Raw genomic sequence first — 20,554 nt, 5'->3', positions numbered from 1 at the left:
CACTTTTAGAAACACTGGAGTAGTAAAGGTAGCATGAGGTTTGGTATCATTCATATTTGGATCTATATCTTACTTGTTAGGGCAGCTACCTCTGAATCAGTGCCTTGCTTTTTTTGTCTTTAGAAGTTGGAATAATGATAACAACATCATTTTTTTTTTCTAGAAATAAACCTGAGATTCAGCAAAAAAGGAGTTTGTGGTCCACAATACAATACAGTTATGTTTTCCATCAATGTGAGACAGTCTTGGTTGGCCTACATAGCTCCCAGGCAATGTCTTGGGCATTGGACTACATAATTATGTACTAGAAAGGATGCAGAAAGATACAAAGTATTGTCAACAGATCAGCAGTCTCAAATTTAACTGCATGTTGCAATCCTCTGGGGAGCTTTAAAAATTACAAATAGTTGAGTACCATGCTTGGTGATTCTGATGTAATTGCTCTGGGAAAATGTTCCAGCATCAGGATTTATAAAGCTCTTTGGATAACAATAATGTGCAGCCAAAATGAGAACCACTGAACTAAATATAAGAATAAGTCAGGTTCTCATATCCCAAAGAATTGACGTGATTGTAATGAGCCCTAACATGTCAAATACCAGTGACTAGACTAGATACATTGGAACCTTATGAGGGTGTGTGTGTGTGTGTGTGTGTGTGTGTGTGTGTGTGTGTGTGTGACAGAGAGAGAGAGAGAGAGAGAGAGAGATTGAGAGGAAGAAACAGAGGCTGGGAGACAGATAATACTTCTTATCTCTGATAATTTTAATTCAATTCTGTCTAGTGTGATGCTCGGGAATCTTTTTTTTTTTTTTTTGGCAGTGCTGGACATTAAACTAAGGGCCTCTCGTATTCTAGGCAAGTAGGCAAGTGCTCCCTATCATGGAGCAACAACCTCAACACCAAATAGCTGAATAGCACTTTTTTTTTAAATTGCATCATAATAGAGAAGGAACTAAATCTCACAGTAGAGAACAACCAACCTAGAAACACATGTAAGTTTATATATATATATATATATATATATATATATATATATATATATATATATACCATAATCTTGTTTCTTGTTTTACTGCTCTTTGAAAATCAAATAGAACTTATTCAATGTTAGGTGGTCACAAATGTCTACTAGGGCATTAAGTTTTAATATGATGATGTCTCTTTGGCATTTCCTTTTGTTGATTAATAATTTACAGCCTATTCTTCCCATGTTTTCAAAGAATAAAATGAGGAGTAGATAGACCTCTATGCCTGAGAAGCCTGGTTCCTTCCTCTCTTGGATCTTTTCTCTGCTTCCTTTTCTTTCACTGTTTTGAATTCTAAGAGGTCAAAGTATCTATTAGACTCAAATATTATTTTTAAGGCAACACTTTCTTACATTTTTATATCCCTTTGCCTAAAAATGTTGTGCGAATATCCTTTTTACCTAAACATGGGAAATATTTGCATTCAATTTCTATTGATGTTTAATGAATCACACTTAATGGCTCACAAAGTGTCCATTCATCAGGTCACAGTTTTGAAGCTCAGGAGTCCCTAATGATACAGCTGGGTTCTCTATTTAGAAGAGGACCTGGGATCCTTGAGCGTAGCCTCCTGGAGTCCCAACTCATGCAGTTGGTAGAAAATCCAACACTTGAGTTGTACACCTGAGATCCCACTTTCTTGCTGGCTATCTTCCTGGAACCCTCCAGGCCGTTGTCCATAGTCCTTTGCATTGTGTCCCTTTCACAGTTCATTCAGAACACAGCAGCCCCAGCTTAACTCTTCAGAACTACCAAGGGACAGTCTCTGATGTGAAGGCACAGTCTCATATGACACAGCATAGCCATGGGTTGGACATCTCACCCCATCACCTTAGCATATCTCAGTACTCAAAGGGAGGAGATTTGAAAAGTGTGACTCATTCTAGGGGTCACATGTCATCCCACCAGGGTTTGTGAGTAGGCAACAGTCTCTGTAGAGCAGAGCAGCTGAGCTGGGTTAACATCTCAAGCAGAGTTAGTGCCTATCCTCAGTATTTTGCTTATAATCCAGACATTTTCTTGGAGATTTGACCAAAAATAGCACCAAACTTTTTCTTATTTCCACAAGAAATTTATTGCTGTGGCCAAAGGACCCATCAAGAGGTTAGTGATTTTGATGAGGCTCTTCTAGACTACTCAGTATTCGAGAACTTCAATACTAAGAACTTTAAAAATAGATGAAGGGAACTAGGGAGGAAATTACAGGAATCTACATTTTCAACAAGGTATGTGTGCACCACTTGTGGTGGGAAGGAAGGGAGGAGAAATTTCTCACATTTGTGGCAAAGAGAGAGACCTAGTGATTAGGCTAGAGAAATGCACTGCTAATTGAAAAAGGCAGTGCTAATTGTATAAGGCAATTGCTTCTCTGTTTGAGGAAAGCTCTCAGAGACTGATTGTGTGACCTTCAGTAAGTCACTTCACTCTTGGAGGCTTCTGTCTCCCTGTCAGCATATTAGGAATTAAGATCTTCCCTTTGAACCATGAAGGGAGGTATAATCATTGCTTTTGTTCAGTTCTTGAAAGACTCAGATGAAAGATCTGTAAGTGCAAAGTATTACTCATGTATTTTAGAAGCAAGGTAGATGAGCAGAATTTAAATTTAAACACTGTGCCCCAGCAGAGTGTTCTGTTAGACTCTCAAGAAACAGGAGTCTCCAAGGAGAAGGTTGGGTATAGTGCCCAGCAGCCTGTATGACTTCCCTCTGACTTCCAAGAACTGGCATAACCCAAGCTCCCTCTGATTCAAACCTAACAACTGTCCTTTCCGACCTTGGGCAGATGGCTTAGCTTCTCTAGCCATTGAATTCTCCTTTGAATGTTTAGGATATAAATACCTATATGGATGGCAATATGGAGAGGTTTTTTGTTGTTTTTTTTTTTTTTTTTTGGTTTTGCTTTTTTTGTTTGTTTGGTTTTTGTTTTTTGCACAATATCTTGGATTTGGTGTGTTGTCAGCAGGTAGTGGAGCTCATCAGTTGTTTCCTCTCATTCTTCTAAGTACACAAGTAACTAGAATTCCCAGTGATGTCATCATAAAGTCTACTAATTATGCATCAGTTAATGTCATTTAGATTCATTCAATGGTATTTCGATCTTTCTTGATTTATTTGTTTTTTTTTAATTTTAAATTCATAAAATGCTATACTAAACACTTGGATCATGCAGGGAGAAATAAATTGAAATATTTGAATGCTTAACCTATAATAAATTTCTCATCCCGTTTTGCTAAAGGTAACTAACCACTGTTAACTTTCTTTCTTATGGTTGTTGATATTCTCGTTTTGCTTTGTTTGTTTTATAGTCTTGACATTTAAACCAGAGCTTGGTACACAGTAACCAATTGCTCTTCCACTGATCTATATCCCCAGCCCAAGATATTTTTCATGTACGCATATTTGAGTGTGCATGTGTGCGCGTCTGTGTGTGTGTATGTGTGTGTGTGTGTGTGTGTATGTATGTATGTAGGGATTCTTTTTATTGTGTTAGCAATACAAATATCCTGAAAATTAACTAGTCCTTCTTAATCATTAGCAATTAATCATGAACATTTCATTTGATTTTTAAACAATGAATGTCCCCATGTTGGTCAAGAATTCCTTAACATTGGACCTTATGAATCTGACGTATTTATGGACCAAGTTCTTTTATATAATACCTAAATTTTAAAATAGTTTTTAATTTTATTCAGGGACACGCACATGCAGCATGTTTCACCCCTTGGCTTTGCCTCTTAACTCTGTCATTTCTCATTAAAGGGTCCCTTCCCCTATGCAGACATCTAGAAACCCAGGCACTATTCTGTGCTCCTCCCTCAGGATCTTCTGCATGTAATTCATCTCCAAGCATGGTTAATTCTTGGACTTTGTGTGTTTCCCATCTGCCCTTATCCACTGTTCTGCCTCTCACATGCTCTGTCATCCCTCAACTGCATACCAAGCAGATCTCAGTCTCTTGTCCTACTTTGGTCTCCCTCTGAACCATGAGCCCCACTACACCCAAAGACGTCTTTCCATAGAATGGCTTTCCATTCTCATTAGTAGACAGACCCAATAATCTTACATACTGCTATTATTTGAATTTCCCCAGAATGCATGTTGAAATTTAATCCCTATTTGTGATGTATTAAGAGGAGGAATTTTAATCTGACTATAGTATTTGGAAGTGGAATCCCTGGGAAGTGATTAACCTTAAATGAGGCCTGTGTTGGTCAGTTTCCCCTTAGTATAACAAAATTATTGAGATAATCAACTTATAAAGAGGAAAGATTTATTTTAATCCACATTTTTTAAGTTTTCAGTCTATGGTAGGTTGAATCTATTGCTTTTAGGCCTCTGTTGGGGCAGCATATCATAACAAAGAATGTGCTGCAAAGCAAACTGTTCACCTCATGACTAAGATGTGAAAGAAAAGAGTATGAGAGACCTGGCTTCCATAATCTTCCAATGCCCAAAGGACCTCCTACCAGGCCTTACTTCTAAAAGTTTCTATCCCTTCCCCAATGGCATCAATCTGGGAAACAACACAAGTATCTTAAGGGAACATTACAGATCTTATTATAGCAGAGACCAAAGTAAAGTAGGGAGACACTCTAGACAGCTGCATCAGGAGACTAAGGAATGAAATGTGGTATAGCCAGAGTGAGCAATGGAGAAGGTGAAGAATATTGCACATGGTGCAGGTTCAACTGAATGGCCATCTTAATGATATGAATTAAAAAGATAAGTAAATTTGAGGTCTCAAAGTTATCTTGTAAGTTTTGGGGTTAAAAGACTTACAGGTGGTAAAGTGTCATGGGGAAAAGATATGCCAGGGGTTCCCAAGATTATCTCCAGGTTTGATGATTTGTTAAGAGTATTTATGGGATTTAACATTTAGTCTTGTGTATGGTTGATTTATTACATAGAAAGAATGAAAATCTAATCAAAGGGAAAAAAACATATGCAACAATATTTGAAGGAAACCTGCCCTGGAGGAGGTTTTTAGAACTCTCTGTGTGTTCCCCCTCATCATACTTATCTGGAGTTTCCTCTTCACTATTTTATCCTTCCTCATTCATTAAGTTCCTTTGAGGCAGGACTGTAATGTCTTTACTCCAGTATCCTCAGCCCTTCAGACTATATTTCTTATAAAATGGGTAGTTAATATTTGTAAATGAATGGACAACTTCAAAAAATATAGGGACCATCTTAGATGAAGTCTTTATCATCTCTCACTTTATTTCTTTTCATCTGGTGAAACTGAAGAGCTATTCATTCTCTTTTGAAACAATAATGTATTGATAGAAGGATTGAAAGGGCATAGTTCCTCAATTAAGAAACTGTCCATATGGTTAAGCAACTTTTATTGATTTTACCAAATGCAGATGGTACCTTACTCATGATGGTTTGATGTAACAAGTTTTCAACTTTATGATGGTGTGAAATCAATACACATTCAGTAGAAACTATATTGAATTAAGATGTTTTCATAAGCCAGAATATATGGTACCATACTGTCTTGTGATGTTGGCGCACAGCAGGTGACAGCTCCCAGTCAGTCACATGATCATGGGGGGAGATGACTGACATTCTACAGTGTAATGTGTTGCTAAGTTGTGATGTTCCGAAGTTAGGTGTATTGAATGCATTTTCAACTTATGACAGGTTTATCAGAATGTAACCCCATTAAAAGTAAAAGAGCATCTGTACTACTCAAAAAATGTAAAGAGCATCCTCAGTGGTAGCAAAGAACTTCTTTTAGTTCATTGTGAGTGTATTCGATGTTTTTTTTTTTTTTCAATCTGATAGATAATTTCGTGTTCTGCTCATCAAATATTATCTTATCACATGGGTAATAGGATCTTGTGAGCTTAAGAAACCGTTTTTCTTTTCCCATATATTCCAAAGGTTGTACAAAAGAGATTGGGGTGGTAGCGCTCAGCACATCTCCACACGTCTTAGTCATTGTGGGCTTACTGCTGCAACACAACATCCCAGAAGTTCAGTGTCTTAAGACAACAAGAGTTTGTTTTTATTTTATCTCCTATCTCATGTATGCTATCTGGACACCAGGTGTGATTTCTTCCCAGTTTATTGAATACATTCATTTCCTATAGTGGTTTCCTCTTGCCCATGCTCTCAGCATCCTCCACTAGACCTTGCATCTGGTCCTCAGTTGAGAGAAGACAAAGACAAGGAAGGCTGTGGGCTATTTGATGGGCCTATCCTGGAGTGGCAAACATCCCTTCTGCCTGCATTCCACTGGTCAGAACTTGCTCAGGTGGGCCACCTGAGTTCAAGAAAAACAGAATAATATCATCTTCCTCTGTGCTCAGGAAGAAAATAAAATTGTATCCTCCAAATGAGAAAGTGTCATGGGGAAAAGATATGTTGGAGGTTCCCAAGATTATCTCCAGGTTTGATGATTTGTTAAGAGTATTTATAGGATTTAACATATAGTCTTATGCATGGTTGATTTATTACATCAAAATAATGCAAAACTAATCTGCAAAGGGAAAAAGACATATGTGAAAATATTTGAAGGAAACCTAATACAAACTTCCCAGAGTCCTTTCTTAGTGGAGTCACACTGGATGTGCTTAATTCACCAGCAATGAGTCATTGTGACAACACTTGTGACATTTTATCTAGCAATAAACTGCTTAGATGTCCATTGTCTAGCATGTCCCAATCCCAGCCCCCAAGAAGCAAAACAGATATTCAACATAAAAAGTATTGTTTGTACAAAGAGTTTAGACACCATGAGTCATTTTTAACAGAAGGTGGTTATAAACTCTCTTGAAATCTAAGTTCTCAAAGACTAACCAAGCAGCCTTTCCAAGGACAGCAGTGTCAGACCTGCTTTATTAACAGTTTTCTGCACAAAAGTATACATATTTTGAAGTGCAATTTTTAAGTGTAATTAAGTTCTATTTCTGGCTACCCTTGGGCAAGATGTGTCACCTCTCTGGGCTTAATTTATTTCATCTGCAAAATTGGAGAAATAGCATCTCACAGATGGTTTGCAAAGTTAATGAATGTGAAACAAAGAGCTCTGACCCCCTCTCATGATAACCCTCAAAATATGGGTGAAATTATTATTATTATTATTATTACTTTTATTATAATCACTGTCAGTATCACTGTTATCATATTGCTACTGTGAATTGTGTTATTCCTAGAAGCTCCTGCTTTTTTACCTCACTCTCAAACTTTGATTGATATTTCACAAAAATTTAGAAAACAAATTATTTCTCAGACCTATTAGGAGTTACCCAAGGAGACATTTGTTATTGGTGCACTTTACTAGGGTTACTTTTAAGTCTTTTGAATTCCTGGAGAAACTAACATAATCTTTCTCATCCGATTCCTTCACTAGAATTTTTTGTAAACCAAGAGATAACATAATTTGTGATCCTGTAAAATTCCAATGCAACATAAACATGTAATTTTTAAAACCAGTTTATATCAAGGCAACTCCTATATAAAGCAGATATTCACTAGAAGCATTTTTTAAAAATCTCAGATTCTTCATTCATCAATGTCTTCATTTATCTTCATTCATCAAGAACAGTTCTACTATAAGGAAGATCCCATTTTATTTTTCTCTTAAGTCACAGTTAATTTGGTCCAGACTGATGGGGCAGTTCTGCTGCCAGGACATCATTCAGGAAGCCAAGTTCCTCCCAACTCTGTCCTGCTACTCTTGACTACAGTAGAGTTTCCATCCGAACTGGGTAAACTGGGTCACTGTCACGATTAGAGCCTAAGGGAAGGTGACAGTTGTAGGAGCAAGTGGCTATCTTAATTTAGAGATAACCCAGAAATTATTTATACCACTTATTTTCTTGTCAATGGCTCAAATATCCTCACATGGAGCACCCAGCTCTGGGGGCAGCTGGGAAATGTAGTGTCTGGTTGAACAGCAGTGTACTTTTGTAAAAGGATGAAACTGAATTCAGGAAACAACTAGTACTCTGCTTAAGTCAATAAGACCTCCTTCTATAGAATTTATCCGGTGCATATTTCTAAAGATTTCCTAAGATTGAGCTAATACTCCTAAGACAATCTTTTTATAAGTCTGGGAGTCAAGAGTCAACTGTTATTTCAAACTCAAATATCACTTCAAGGGTCAATATTACAAAAGTAATAATAAGTCTCTGTCTTATGAATGCTTTGAGGTTTCCTGCTTCCCTTAGCAGTGAACCTTAGAATTGAATGCATACCAAATTCAAAAACCGCTTCCTCCAAGGAGGCTTGTTCATATGATTTGCTGTACATGGGACGTAGTCTTCACAGCAGATACCCCAATTCAGAGCGGTAAGTAGACTACTGTGCAAATCAACTCTAACAGCATTTCTCCTTCTTGTTCTTTCTGAAAAATACTAATTTCTTGTGAAAATGTATTGCTGGGAGCCCAATAAATAATTTTTCAAATTTAGTTCATGTTCCTTAAAGATCTTGCTATGCAATTTGGATATTTTGTGGTTAAAACTAAAAACAAATCTGAGGCACCATTTATCACTGCAAGCTGCTGACAGTGAACCTACTCTGCAAAATCAGATCATTTTGCATTTCTTACATTCTCCACTTATATCTGTTCATTAATACAATTCTAACTGGCAATTATTCCAATGATCCTGGCAGGCATTCAAATTTTCATTAAAGTAAATTGCCAAAACTTTGGAAATCTTTTGATGCTACATTTGTGTTGAGTATGTCAGGACTAGAAGTCCTCAGATATGTATTGGTTGATTTAATTTGAAGAAAATACAAAGGTAGAAAATGTGTAAAGGAACATGAGAGAGAATCAGTTATTTCCTTACCTATACACATCCTAATGAATTATACTTAACATATAATATTCTAACTCCAATAGAATCGTAGAAGACTGAATCAAAATTGCTCACATTAATCTTCTCCTTATTGTTAATGTTTTCCACAAACATATATTGAACACCAGATGTTTATTAAATTTTATTATATGCCAAGCTTTGTTAATATTGAAGATATGCATGCGTGTGTGTGTGTGTGTGTGTGTGTGTGTGTGTGTAAATTAATATAAGAATTGTTCTAAACACTAGATTCCCCCATGGAGGAAGTGAAATATGCACAAGAAAAGATACTTTAGAGCACATTATGATTCATTGAGTGGAAAAACTGACAGAGCTCTGTGAAGGAATCTCATGTGGATACAGAAGACCTAGAGAAAGCATGAGGATACATTTTATATGCCAATTGGGATACACTGTGTGCCCATTTTTTTTTTTTTTTTGGTCAAATGCTAATCTAGATACTGATGTAAAAGTCTTTTGTGGATGTGATTAATATTTATATTAGTTGACTTTGATTCAGATTAATATTGTGACTGGGACTCACCCAATTGATTGAAGGCCTTAAGAGCAAAACTTGAGGTTTCCTAAAGAAGAAGAAATTCTTCTCCAAGACCATAATATAGAAGTATTATCTGAGTTTCCCATCTGTGGTCTACCCTATAGATTTGAGAATTTCTAGTCCCCATAATCACATGGGCCAATTTCTTAAAATAAATCTCACAGATAGACAAATATAGGTGTACATAGATATAGTTTGTAGATATAAATACAGATATATAGGTTTCTTGTTGGCTGTTTCCTGAGAACCCTGGTTGACACAACAGATTTTTCTGAAGTTGGTTTTGATGTCAGACATAAAGAGAGAACCTGATATGAAAAGATCGAGGGAAGCATTATTTGCAGAAGACAACATAGCACGTGTGAAATGTCAAAGTCAGGAAAGGATTTATTATATTCAAAAACCAATGGAGATTAGGGTGACTAAATTGCTATTCTTGGGGAGAAAGATAGATGAGCCAGCTGGGAGGCACGGAGAGGGTCAAGCAAAGCCTTGCACGCTGGATGTGACATCAGTGTGCAGAGTGAAACCAATAAAGGTTTAAGTAGTGAATGCCATGATCTGTGTTTGAACAAAACTTTTATTTGACACAAAACTTTTATTTATTTGGTCAAGGAGGAAGAATGAGAAAGGAAACAATGGTGAGGGAGAAATTGCACAGGTATCGAGCCAGATGCAATGGCGGAATGATTCAAAATCATGATAGTTGAGATATAAAGAAGTAAAAGGATTGGATCTATTTTGGAAATGAAAATTGCAGAATTTGACAAATTTTGCAATTGAACATGGCCAAAAGAGAAGGGTAACAATGTAGATGATTCCAAGGCTTTTTACAAGCAAATAGGTAGTGCTACCATGTATCAAGAAGCAGAAAACCAGGGGACAAAAACATTGAATGGGGTTGGTACTGTCAGGAGTTAGTGAGCAAATACTTGGATTGAATCTTATTATGTTTAATAAATTCCAGTGGTTGGGGGGGGACTGTTGATATAAGTTTAAGTCATCAGCATAAATACTCCATTTAAGTTCATGAGAATAGATGATTACAATTATTATAAAATTGGCCTGTATTGAGCTACCTCTGTTCAAAATTATTTAGGTGTACCTCATTTTTTAAAAATTTTCTTAGAAGGCCTCTGAAATACATTTTTTAAATAAAGGAATTGAGGCACAATTGTTTACACAATCTTCCCAAGATCATGGCAAGCCTTATATTTGAACAAAAGTACTGACTCCAGATGACCTCAGAGAATGCTGGAAGAGAGAGGAGTCAGTCTTTGGAAATGCCAGATTCTGAGATTAAGAGGACCAATAAAGGAGGAGGAGGCATCAGAGGACACAGAAAAGATGCAAGCCGAGAGGTAGGAAGCAAACCAGGAGAATGCACTGTCACAGGAGCCTAAAACCATCAGCCCCTTAGGAAGTAGGAACTGAATGTTGCTGACTATCAGGTAAAACCCTGTGATAGTGAGTAACAGAAACCTGATCTTATTAATAGAGAAAAAAGAAGTCCCAGAGAGGATCCAGGGCAGCTCTCTAAATTGAATGAAGACATTAGCACCCAGGCCTTGCAGGAGAAAATTGCCTGGGAGGCTCCAAGCATTTGCTGGAGTAAACCAGGACCAGGACCAGGATATTTACTGAATGACAACCCACATCTGCAGCAACCATGCTGGGTTCCTTTCAAATAGCACAAGTTCTTCGCAAAGAAATAGCCCAAATCTGACATGTTCCGGAGTAAATTTGGACACAGGGCTTGTACTCCAGCTGGGACAGGAGGAGGATTAAGGAATCCACTGCCCCACCTTGAAGTGACCTTCTGTTCTTGTCCCAGTGCCTTGATTTTCCAGGATCCCCCAAATTCTCTTCATCATGGTCTTGACAATAATCTTGCCCGCAATTTACTTTTTTGCACATTGTTTTAAATAATAATAGCAATAACTTGTAGACAAGAGCTTCTGGCTGTTTCCAGAGTTAAACCTTTACTTTCCCTGCTCATTCTTCTGATGTCATCTTAATTATTTATTAGCTCCCCTGATCTCATGCCCAGGTGGGTCAAACCTCTGTTAGGCTCAGTTTGTTCCTTTCTTAGCATTTATCGTCATCATCTGTAATAACTTATTAATTTGTTTATTGTTTTATTTTATAATTCCATTTGGGATGAATGAGGACAGGGCCATTGCTATCCGGCTTACACACATATACCCAGTACCCAGGATTTCTTCTGGCACATAGTAGATACCTCAGTAGATACCTCCTACTTGAATAAATAATATGTTAAATAATATATTTTTGGACAGCTCCCTGCTCAACCTTTTGGCAGGGCCCTGGGTGCTTTGGAAAGGGCTGTATGATAAAACTGAGGCTTAAGGGAATTTCTCTTCACCCCAACTCATACTCTTAGAGACCACTCTGCTGCTTTATCTCTGGTTTCAGTCCAGGTCTATTCCACCTTTCCAGAAGAATTTTCTGTGCAGTTATAGATTCTGGAGCCCTCACAAGTCTTGTCTGCCAAGGATTCTTGGATCCCAGGACCTGTTTCATGGGGTACACTTCCCGCTTCACCACACATCTCGGTTAGGTGTGACTCTGCCTATTTGCAAAAAGCTTTGGAACAAAATGTTAACAAAGGTTAAGGAAACAAAGCTTCTCTCTTCAAATACTTTATAAGCCTAATATAATGTCGTGGAATTGCTGAAGTAAACAAAAATGAGCACAGAATATAAAATTCTCTCTGCAAAGCCCTAAGAAATGTTTTAAAAGCATCATTTGTAAGCATATTAGCCTTATTGTGAGTTGAATAAGAGACTAGCTTATATAAGAAAATCTTTTAATTCTTGAACCATTATGATCAAGTAATTACCATATAAATTATTTGCAGAAAGGAACAATTTACATGGAATCAAATACCATGTTAGAGAAATAGGTAGAAATATGCAAGAGTTAATAATTTCTTTAAGAAAATCTTTGGGAGTGAGAAAGCAAACCTGGAAAACTGACAGAGAACAAGTACGATCCATAAAGATTTTAATAATCATTGTAAAAGTGTCAGAGGGAAAAATAAAACCATACCAATAAATGAGGTATATGACTGATATGTTAATAAAGCTTGGTCTTTACTGTACACTATATATTATCATAAAATATTTTAATGTACAGGAGGAGGAAACATCAGAGGACACTGAAAAGATGCAACCAGAGAGATAGGAAGCTACAGCATTTCAAAACCACAGTAAAATAATTTATTCTCATTTTGTGAACAGGAAACAGGAGGGACACAGTCATGAAACCCACATAGCATCACATGCTATTTGGTGACACAATGAGGATTCATATAGTTATGGCTCTTTTTGCTCTTCCTGATGGCTATAGGTTTCTCCCCAGGCAGAAAACTTTAAACAATAAAATCTACAATAATATAGGAAAGCATGCCTTTAAAATCTCTTAGGAGACTCAAGGACCACTTCATAGAGGAGATATTATTACTGCAGAAGACAAACTGATCATCCTCTTTACAATCTTTTCTTATGTTGTGAAAACACCTTTGGTTAGCAAAGAGAAATGCTTAGAGTGCATTAAAGACCAATACCAAATCCTTCATGCTGAAGAACTTTTTAAAAAATGTTCACATAGACCAATAAGAAAATTGTCAAAATGGTTTGTGTTTTTTCAATGTGATTTTTAAACCTTGTAGTTAGACCAACCTATAACCTAATTTCTATTTCCATTTATATATTGCCTATTGAATGTCAAAAGAGTCTGAATAAAATTTTGCATAAGTCCCACATGACATGAACAATGATATTTTAGATTCTGCAAAATTAAAAAAAAAACATTAAATTTACCAAAACACTGAACCAAAAGAATTACTGCTATTTTATATTATAGTTAGTCTTTAACTTCTTAGAATTCAAGTATTCAGCTTTTCTTTGTACTGGGTTTGCATAAAATGGGCCAAGGACACTTTCTCCTATTTATTTTAATTCTTTTTAGTTCCTCCCTGTTCCTGGATATATCATTACAAAACTAGTTATTTAGTCTATCTAGCCTTCTAAATCATTGTATACTTCTTGCCCCACAGAGAGAACATAAACAATATCTGTTGAAATATCTAGAGAAAAATAATCAAAGCCACAATTTAGTGCCTACCAGAAGAAAGTAAAGAGCAGAATTTCTGAAGCTAAAATACAAGTTGTATCTTCTTATCATAAACATAGTCTAGTACAGAGAGAACTTTGTGGAAAACAAATATCAAACATCATTTGCAAAAGAGTAAATTTCAAGAAAAGATATGATTATTCCCTCTGTGGCTTATTGTTGCAACTGAGGTCTGTAATTATCTTAGACCTCAGAGTCCTCTGATATTGTCCACAGTGGTTGGGGGTGGGAAGAGTGGGCAATAATATACTTCCTGGAACTCCTAGTAAATGAAATGTGTTTTAAGCCACCATATGTAAGTGAGCAATTGATTGCTTGTCAGATGCAAAATGAAGTACCATGAAGTCTGTGCAATGAAGCAAATGCTAATGATGCTTACTTGGTTTCTTTGGAACTCTGCATAAAACCTCAAGTTAGTTCCCTAATGGAAGGCAAGCCTATTATTGAGCCCACTTTGTATTATCATTAATAAGTGCTGCTGCTTTATTGGAAAGATTGCACTTATTGAAAACAGAAAGGGAGCATGCAGCTAATTACCAGCTTTTTATCTAATTAGTGTTTTGTATGACTAGAATATTCTTCCACTGATCATGGCACTCTGCTGGAGTTAGAAGAACCTGGTGTTCAAGAATTGAGGCACCTTTCATGGAACCTAAGCACCACCTTTTTCTGTGCATCCTTAGTGCTGGAGACTTTATAAAGACGACAAGTGGTTCAGTGCACAGAGAATCAAAGTCACCAGACACGTAATCCTGGATTCCAATTCCAGCTCTGACGCTTACTCAACTTTTAACCCTGGGAAGCCTCCCTGAGCTTCCACATTCTTATTTGTAAATGGGGATAACATTATTGTTTCATAGTACTGATAAGAGGACTACAAGAAATAAGAGGCAAAATAGATGTTCCTCTGTAGTAGATAGTGACGTTGCATTTTAAGCCCATCCATTGAACACATCTTTCACAAATATAAATGCCCTGTGCTGACATCCTCCAGGTTTTGTGATAAAGGTAAATCATGCAATCAGTGTTCTCTTAAGACAACTCAACTCAACTAATCCCATTCTGTCCAAACCTTAGAGAGGCAAATACTGGTGTTCTTTTTTTTTATTTTTATTTTTTAACCTGTGTGATAAATATTGGTGCTAAAGGTAAGTAAATTAAATCTCTGCCTCTTTGCGGTTAGATCCTATCTTCTGCATTCCAACTCAGGGTTATTTCTACTACACCAAACTGCTTCTGAAATGCTAAAGCATCTTCTCCATGCCATACACCAAATCATGAAATCAAAAGCAGCTATTCACATGCATTTATGGATTTTCTGAGGAAATTATAACTGCAGTAACATTTGGGATGTAGATAGTAAACAAACAGGTGTGATTTTTGCCCTCAAGTACTAAAAGGATGATAACTTGATTTATTTGTCTAGATTTTTCTACATTATTGCTATGGAGTCTGAATCATTTAATGTGTATGTGTGGCATGTTTTGGTGGAGTGGTTATAGCTTCAAGAGGTTTAGAAACTACCCAAGGTCATACAGTTAATTAGTAACAAAATTATAACAGACACTTCTCAGTTCCCATATCGAAGTCCCGTGATAGAATCACAATAAAAACAGAGGACTGAAAAAATAAAATGGAAAATAAATATAAAAAATCTGGGGCCTAAACAAAAGGGAATTTTTAGCTCTTTTATAAGATAATGAAGTGGAACCAGAATTCATAGTTCTTATTTGATCTAGCCCTGAAGTTGACAGTTGATATTTTCATGCAAGTATCATATGAAGTTTCTGATTACATGCAAAGGAACCAGTAAGATTACGGAGCAGCCTTGCCTGGTGGTAAAGAATGTAGAGTCTGTAGTCAGACTATCTGAGTTTATATCCTAATTCTTATGAATGCCATTTAGCTTCTTTATGTCTCAGTTCCTACTAGAAGATGACTGTGACCTTTTAGTCTAAGTATTCAGAAAATGGATTGACATTATGAAATGGTGAAGAATGAAGGAGGACCAGATTTAGAGAGGAAAATAAGGATTCCCATCTTGTTTGGGGAGCTGGGATGACTTTTCATCATCCAAGAAGAGTTGTGGAGTAGGAAGTAGTAGCATGCATGTGTCTAGAATCCAGAGGAGAGCTCAAGCTGGGGAGTAAAGACTGGTGACATCAAGATCTAGGTTGTATTTATATCCATGAGACTGGGTGAGGTCATCCAGGGAACATGCACAGATATGGTCAGATTGATGCTTTAGAAATGTCACTCTGACAGAGTAAGAGAAACGAAAGTAGAAGGCAGCTTGAAAGTTGCTGAAGTAGTTCAACCTTGAGATTATTGAGGATAACAGCAGTTACCATGGAGATAACCAAAGGGAAAAAAATGAATCATACATACAAATATAACAACAGCTAAGATAAAAACATAGCTGCAAGGACCAGATCCCTTCTTTACCTAAAGTCATAGATGACTGAGATTCGTCTGTCTCTCAGAATCTGTGCCATTGGCCCCACAGAGGAAGACTGGGCTCCTATCTTAAACTGAAAGCACAGATAACAAAGTGCAGTGTTTTAAAGATGAATCCCTGCCCGTTTTCAGAATATCTTGTCTAATCCCACATTAATTTTGCCTTCACTGTATCCCTGCTATTACTAGCAAAACCTACTTCCTATTTTGAGAAGCTAGATATAGTGACAGAGGCTGTAGGAGGTTTCTGATATTTGCTTTATTTGAGATACTTTTTCTTTTCCTGTAAATTTGAATATTAGGAAAAAAATAAGAATTTTCCTGTTTTTCAGCAATATCATCTTCAAAGTGCCTAATTAAAATTCTTTCTTCTATCTAGGAGTCATACATCAAAAATCTTATTTATGTGGAGGTAGGAGTAGAAGTATAGGTTTGTATGTGTGTGAAAAATCAATGAACAAAGTGCATAAGAAAATGCGGGTTGAAATAGAGGGAACTGGAGCACACTTTTCTTAGAAAATGAAGGGAATGTAAGAGAAGAATGAGTGGCATCTTTGGGGAATTATGCTGAAGTTAGGATGCAGAGGAAGGGATAAATAGCTTTGCACCTTCCACTCTTCAATGTGGGTGATCCTGGCTTTATCTGAATATCAGGCTCTATATCATGTTTAATATTAATCCCTTACAATACCATGGATCTTCTCACAGGATTAAACAGGCAACATTTGGTTTTCCGTGGATTTTTAAGTTTCACATTTGTGAAATTTCCAAAGGATATACCAGTTATATTACAAAGACATGGGATAAAGTAGAGTTTAATGTTACCTTCATTTCCAAAATTACTTAATGTAAAATCAGAGACAAAATAGATATCTATAGTGGACATTTTGCCAATGTCCTGTGTATCTCATTTGTATTAGTTATTTTATTATTTGAATATATAGGAACAGTATCTAGATACTTTTCTTGCATCATTTTATACTTCAAAATCAGTTCCACACAGAGAAGCAGATGGGGGGTTTTGGGGGTCAATTCCAGAAAGAAGGGCATCCCTGCTGATTGAAATTGGCAACAGAGTTGGCTCAGCTTTACTCTGTGTGCCTCAATAGCCTTGTGTGAAAGATGATTCTGCTCATGAAAATGTGAAGCCCTGAGCAGTGATTGATGGATCTCTACATTGCCTCTGCCCTGTGACTTCTGAGTCAGCTCCTATTAGCTTCAGTGTTTGTTTTAGCTGACTACTGCTACTATGGAAGACTCCTCAAACTTACTAGCTTCAAACAACAGGGGAGCATAGAGATCCAGATCCAAATCTTCTGCATTCAGATTGTGGAATCTCCCTTCTCTGCAAACTGGGCTGGGAAGTTCTACTGCACATAATGTCTGGGGGAGCTAGATTGTCCAAAATGGCTTGTTCACTCACAAACTGATTCTCAGTTGGCATGGGGTAGGCAGCCTGGAACTACTTGAGATTCTCCCTCTCCATCTCTCACGATGTCTGCTTATGATTACTGTTATGTGCAGAATGGTATCTTTCCCAAATCCATATGTCAAAGTCCCCAAACCCACTACTTCAGAATGTAAGAATGCCTGGAAAAAAAAAGATTTTAAAGAGGTGATTAAGTTCAAAGGACTGTAATTCAGTATGACTTGTGAACTTTCAATAAGAGAAAGACACACCACAGATGTGCATGCCCAGATGGACAGCCATCTGAAGAGGTAGCTACGTGCATGGCAAGGAGAGAGGCCTTGGAGGGAAGGAATCCTCTTGGCACCTTGATCCCAGGGTTTTAGTCCTTAAAAAAATATGAGAAAATTAATTTCTGTTGTTTAAGTCATCCAGTCTGTGATATTTTGTTATGGCAGCCCTAGCAGACTATTACAACTAGCTTGGTTCTCACAGCACAGTGATCTTAGAGTAGTTGAATTTCTTGCAGGGTAGACGGCTTCTAAGAGACTAGAAGCAGAAATCCAAACGTACCTATAAAATCTAGGCCTCATAACAGCATAATCTTATTTCTCCTGTATTCTATTGAGGAAATCAAGTCTCAAGGATGGCCTACCTCCAAAGGAAGGGAAAACAGATTCTATTTCCTCATGTGTGGAATACTGAACATGCTTTCAAGAAAAGAGGGAATCAATGGCTCACCTAAATTATCTTTAGACTAGCACAGTCTCTGTTCAAAACTCATACTTCTCTTCAGCCCTTTATTTAAAATCTCACATTCTGCTCACTCTTCAACCTGTTTCCTACTTCAGTGAGCACATTTATACTATCTAGTGTTACAACCCACAATTATCTGTTGCTCTGCTAAAAATCCTCTCAAAAGACAGATCAACTATTTTTCTTTCTTTTCTTTTCTTTTCTTTTTTTTTTTTTTTTCTCTTACCTTCTTAGCGTTCCTAAGAAAGAATTCTCTTCCTATTCAAAGTTAATTTATGTATTGAGGTCTGGAATGTTCTTTATTGCTCCACATTTTCCTTTAGCCTTCACCTTTTCCCTCATATCTTATAAGTTGCTTATCTTCCATAAGCTCCTTCATCTTGGCTAATAAATAGGTACATATCTCTTGATTGCAAAGTATGTCTCCAGGTTGGTCCAAAGTTTCCCAAAGTATGCTCAACTCTAGTCTGACTCTCCTCCTCACATCTGTTTGGAAGTAAGGTCTAGTTCTCCAGTCTCACATCTTTCCCTAGGATCAGTGTCTCATGTCTCTACAATATGACATCTGTCCCCAGTACTTCACTGGAGCTTTCCTGAATAAGGTTTAGAAAAACCTGTTTTACAATAATGGAAGCTTGTTCATGTGTGTAAATTTGGACATTTTGAAGAAGAGAATAGATATCCCCACCCCAATTGTCTACTCCCTTGGTTTCTCTGGTGTTCTTCCTATCTTTCTAACACAGAATTCTTTCATCTTTGAGATCTTCTTTTCCTATACATTCTTTAAATATTCTATTCCTTAGGGTTTGTCCTTGATCAATTGTTCTGTTCAACTTACATTTTCCCAGAAGAAGCAAACCCTTGATCATGGATGTACCTCCCACCTATGCTAATAAATCCCAGTCTGTGCCGGCAGCCCACATCTCTCACTCAAGGTGTGTGTCCTACTGTCTGATAGTTGTTTCTGCCTAGTTCTGGCATGGACCTTTAAGATTCAGAATGTTCCAAACTAATCATGCCGTTCTCTATAGCCTTTCTGGGTTCTCTACCATCTAAGGTTCATGGGTGTCTACCCAGTTGATCTGGGATCAATCAGACTTGACCCTTTCTTTTCCTTAGTGATCCGTATGCAATCCTCCATAGTATTCTGTCAGATTTTTTTTTAACAATTTCTCAAACCTTTCTGCCTCTTAAGCCCAGTCCTGCATGCCTACATCATCTCTCTTAATACTTAACAATATTATAGTTAGAATTCATATATCTTTCCTCTAATTAGAATATATTTTTTATCCCAGTACCAGATTTTATGAGTAAAGCATTAAATTGACCAGGTCAATTCTTCATTGAAATGAATTGTGTACTAATCCCATTTTCTGTTAATAGGACCAGATCTTTCCAATCCCTGAGCCAAGGCACTTTATCTACTTTTGAAGTTCATCCCAGTAAACAACTGAGGAAAGAGAAAATATACTGGGGAAAGCTAGGTCCACAACACTGTCAAAAGTGAAATACCCTACACTTCATGTACTTAACATTTTTTAAAAAATAAAATAAAATTTTTAGAGTATATATGTAATCCAAAAATCAGTAACATTAAACAGAGGATAGAGCCACATTTATGGCAAAGAGATAATTTCGTTAGAGTAGTTTTTAAGAACTGAATTATTTGTGGTCACATATCTTTTGTGTATGTATTAAGTATTCACAGTAAAAAAAGGGAGTTACTCTGAAGAACATTAACATGATGACAAATCCTTTGACACTTTGACCTACTCTGGAACATTCTGTCTCCAAAGTCATTACATCATGCAATAACAGGACCTCAAAAGAACTACAAAAAGATAAGTATTAAAGAACCACATTTTCACTTCATATATAAATTTGCAATTCTAACCAAATTTTTTGTGCTTTCTTGGTCTGAATTTCAATTCAAGAAAATTAAATTTGCTTTAGGATGCAAAAAATAATTAAATTTGCCCACTGTTAGGCTCAGAAAAAAGTGTAGAGATTATTTATACATATATAAATAAATGTTTATGGCATAGCATTTTCTTTCAGTTCCCAAATGTCTCTAGTATAACACCCTCTTTGTGCTAGCTATGAGTATCACTTAGGGTGTGTAACTGTATGATAATGTTCAACAACTGTCAAAGTTCTACATGTTAATATGCAGTGATGTTACAAAATAGATGCCATTATTATTTCAATTTTACAGATGTAAAAACTCAAACTTAGAGATTAACACAGGTGGAAAGTGGCAGTGCCAGGATCAAAGCTTACGTAATAACCTCAGAAGATGCTCTTGGCCACTATCTTATGCTTCCCATCCCCACTTCCCTACACAACGCAAGGATTTGACTATTACTATTCTT

General features: G+C 36.8%; 1 protein-coding gene across 3 annotated transcripts in view; it reads left to right on the top strand.

Annotated features, from left to right (window-relative positions):
- Positions 1-20,554, top strand: part of Kcnip4 (potassium voltage-gated channel interacting protein 4) — a 485,624-nt gene that overhangs the window by 384,072 nt on the left and 80,998 nt on the right. The gene's annotated exons all lie outside the window — the stretch shown is intronic.

Source organism: Callospermophilus lateralis, chromosome 8, assembly GCF_048772815.1.
Source record: "Callospermophilus lateralis isolate mCalLat2 chromosome 8, mCalLat2.hap1, whole genome shotgun sequence".
Lineage (NCBI taxonomy): Eukaryota > Metazoa > Chordata > Mammalia > Rodentia > Sciuridae > Callospermophilus > Callospermophilus lateralis.
This window is presented reverse-complemented; position numbering and strand designations above follow the sequence as displayed.